We start from the raw sequence: 4,405 nt of genomic DNA, 5'->3' as shown, positions 1-4,405 counted from the left end.
GATCTTTAAGGAATTGAGGTTCCTGGGGGGGTGGTCCCTGAAAACAGTTGCAAAAACCCTCAAAAACTTGGGAATGTGCATCCTCCATCCAGGAAGCAGAGTTCTACCTTAGCAAAGAATTAAAATTAAGACATAGTCTGGGAAAATGAACAAATAGTGGAAGAATAAAAGAATCTGACCTCAGATAATTACTTTGGTCCCAATGGAGGATCAAAATACACACTCAGAAGATGACAAAGTCAAAGTTTCTGTATCCAAAGTCTCCAAGAAAAATCTGAAATGGTTTCAGGCTATGAAGGACCTCAAAAAGATTTTAAAAATTAAATAAAGGGGGTAGAGGGCAAACTGGGAAAAGAAATGAAAGCAATCTGGGAAAATCATGAAAACAAAGCAGCTTTGGTGAAGGAGATACAAAAAATATTGATGAAAATATCATCTTAAAAAAAACACTTTAGGTCAAATAGAAGTAGCAGTGCAAAATGCCAATGAGGAGAAAATGCCTTAAAAAGCAGAACTGATCAGATGGAAAAGGAGATAAAAAAACTCTTTGAAGAAAATAATTCCTTCAAATTGAGAATGGAGCTAAGGGAAGTTAATAAGTTTATGAGAAATCAAGAAAAATAAAATAAAACCAAAAGATTGGAAAACAAGAAGAAAATGTGAAATATCTCAATGGAAAAACAACTGACCTGGAAAATAGATCCAGAAGAGAGAATTTTAAAATTATTGGGCTACCTGAAAGTCATGACAAGGAAAAGTACCTAGACTTCATTTTTCAAAAAATTCTCTAGGAAACTTGCCCTGACATCTTAGAAACAGAGAGTAAAGTAGAAATTGAAGGTATCCATCAATTACCTCCTGAAAGAGATCCCTAAATAACAACTCCCAGGAATATTATAGTCAAATTCCAGAACTTTCAAGTCAAGGACAAAATATTTCAAGCAGCCAGAAAGAAAAAAATCAAATTAACATGAAGCTAAACAGGATTTAGCAGAGTCAGCATTAAGGAATGGTTGGTTCTTGTCCTTCAAAGTCCACAATGACATCATTAGGGGCATGTGGGACTTGGAATATGATATTCCGGAAGGCAAAGGACTTTGGATTACAACTGAGTATCAACTATCCAGCAAAACTGAACATAAGTTTCAGGGGAAAGGTCATTCAAGGAAACAGGGGACTTTAAAAATTTCCTGTTGAAACAACCATGGCTGAAAAGAAAGTTTGAGCTTCAAGTATAGGTCTCAGGTGAAGCAAAAAGAAGATGGATGGAATGGGCAAATTATGAGGAATTTAATGATGAACTGCTTGTATTCCTACATGGGAAGATGATTCTGATAACTCATTTGTACCTTCTCATTTATTATAGAGATAAAAGGAATATATACAGACAAGGCACAAGAGGGAACTGAATATGAAGGTATAATATATTTTAAAGATGGAGATAATGGATGAGAAAGGGGGATACTGGAATAAAGGGAAAGGAGAGGTAGAATGAGCTAAAATATTTTACAAAAAGAGTCAAGAAAAAGATTTTGCAATGGATTGGAAGGGGTGAAGGTGAGGGGAATGAATGTGTCTTCATTCTCATTGGAAGTGACTCAGAGAGGAAATAACATAAACACTCAATAATGTAGAGCAATTTATCTTATTCTAGAGTGTTGGTGATAAATTAAAATTTAAAAAAATATTAATGCAGTGTCACTTATAGATATTTCTTTTTCCTGATAATCATTAACAATCACTAAAAACCCAAAATATAAGGTCTATGAAGCAAGATAAACTGGAGGTCATCAAACAGGAAATGGAAAATTTAAACATCAACATATTGGATGTCAGTGAACTTAAATGAATGGAGATGGGTGAATTTAATTCAGATGACTGTTAATATGGTTATGAATTACTTGGAAGGAATGAAGTAGCCTTATTAGTCAATAAAAGGAGAAGAAAAGCAATACTAGTGTATAATTTCACAAAGGATAGAATATCTGTTCAAATACAAGACAAACCATTAAGCATGACAGTAATACAAGTCTAAGCTCCAATGCTTTGTCTTCTAGAGAAATAATACTAAAAACAGAGTAACATTCATCTTAAGGGAGTAGAATGCTAAAATGGAAATTAAAAATTAATAGGACTAGTAGGCAAGTTTGCCCTTAGAGTACAAAATGAAGTAGTGTAGAGACTAATAGAATTTTGTTAAGACAATTCAAGAACATGTCAAGATAATAATAATTTTTGTCAAGATAAATCATAGCAAACACTCTTTACATACCTGAGCATTACCAGATGCTCAATATTGAAACAAGATTGATTATATAACTTGCATCCAAAGGTGGAGGAACTCTATATAGTCAGTAAAAACAAGCCCTTCTTCTGACTGTGGATTGGATCATGAGATTCTTATTTAAAAATTCAGACAAATTGAAAATCGTCAGACCATATAAATATGACATAAGTAATATTGCTTATGAATATGAAACAAGTGATAAATTTAAGGAATTAAATCTGATAGTTAAATTTCTTGAAGAACTATGGACAGAAGTTTGAATATTGTATAGGAAATAGCAAGTAAAACATTTTTTTTAGATTTTTTCAAGGCAATGGGGTTAAGTGGCTTGTCCAAGGTCACACGGCTAGGTAATTATTAAGTGTCTGAAGTCAGATTCGAAGCCAGGTACTCCTGACTCCAAGGCCAGTGCTCTATTCACTGCACCACCTAGCCACCCCCAAGTAAAAAATTTCAAAGAAAAAATATAGAAAGCAAAATGGCTGTCTGGTGGGGCTTTACCAAAAGGTGAGGAATGAAGAAAATCCAAAGGTAAAGGAGAAAGGTAACGATATACCCAACTGGATGTAGAATTCCAGAGAAGAACAAGGACACAAAAGTAGTTTTTTCTTAAATGAGCAATGCAAAGAAATAGAAGAAAAAATAGAATGGAAAAGATAGATCTCTTCAAGAAAATTAGAGTTAAGGGAACATTTTATGCAAAAATGAGCATGACAAAGTACAAAAATAATAGGGACTTTACAGAAGTTGAAGAGATTAAGAAAAAATGACAAGAATTCACAAAAGAACTATACAGGAAAGAGCTTAACCATGATGATTTGATTATTGATCTAAAGACAGATAGTCTAGAGAATAAAGTCAAAGGGACTTTAGGAGGAATAGCTAAGAATAAGACAGTAGAAATGATGGAATTATAGTTGGGCTATTTAAAATCTAAAAGTTGATGTTGTTAAAGCTACTCAATATGCCAGCAAATTTGGAAAGCTCAACAGTGACCACTGGATTGAAAAAGAAGTTTTTGTTCTAGTCCTAAAAATGAATAATTCCTAAGAATTTTCAAATTACCAAACAATTGTAGATCATTTTATATGCCAGTTAGGTTATATTTAAGATTCTGCAAACAATATTTCATCAATATGTAAACTGAGAATTATCAGATAAGCTGGATGGTTTTTCAAGAGATAAGAAATAAAAACCAAATTGCCTACCTTTGCTGGATTATGGGAATTACAGGAAAAAAGAACTATTTTTCCACTTCATTGACTACACTGAAGCTTTTGCATATGTAGATCACAACAAATTTGTGGCGAGTCCTCCAAAAGATGGGGAATACTAGATCATATTACTTATCTTCCAATAAAACCAATATGTGGGTCAAAAGGTAACAGTCAGAACCAAATCTTGGACAACTGATTGGATTAAATTTCAAAAGGGAGTATGACAAGAATGTCTATTGTTACATTATTTATATTAAATGCAAGATTGGAATAACTGATCGAATTAAAATTGCTCGGAAAAATATCAACAATCTCACTCTGATGGCAAAAAAGTGAAAAAGAATCAAGAAACTTTTTGAGGAGCAAGAAAGAGGAGACTAAATGTTGACATGAAGATCTTGACAACTGATCCCATGACTTCCTGAAAAACAGAGGGAGAAGAAAAGGAAACAATGTCAATTTTTTATTTTTGGTCTCAAAGCTGACTGCAAATGATGATTGCAACCATGAAATGAAAAGCTATTCCTTGGAAGGAAAGCCTTGGCAAACATGGAAAGTGCATATTAAAATGATTCATTTTATCTTGTTGATAAATGTCTCTGTATAATCAAAACTTTGATTTCTGTAGTAGCAATGTGTAATTGTGAGGGTTGAATTGAAAAGAAAATAAAGTACCACAGAATCTAATGTTGGAGAAAAGTTTTAAGAGTCCCTTGAACAAGGAGATCAAATCTATCTATACTTAAAAGAAATCAATTCAGACTATTCATTGGAAAGGCAAATATTGAAGCCACTTAATGAGTACTCACTGGCAGAGATCTTGAAGTTTGGAAAACCTGAAAGCAAAAGGAAAAGTGGGCAATAGAGGATGAGTTTAATAGTATCATGAAAGCAACAAACA

This window comes from Macrotis lagotis, chromosome 2 (assembly GCF_037893015.1).
Source record: "Macrotis lagotis isolate mMagLag1 chromosome 2, bilby.v1.9.chrom.fasta, whole genome shotgun sequence".
NCBI classification, from domain to species: Eukaryota; Metazoa; Chordata; class Mammalia; order Peramelemorphia; family Peramelidae; genus Macrotis; species Macrotis lagotis.
Note: the sequence above shows the minus strand (reverse complement) of the source record.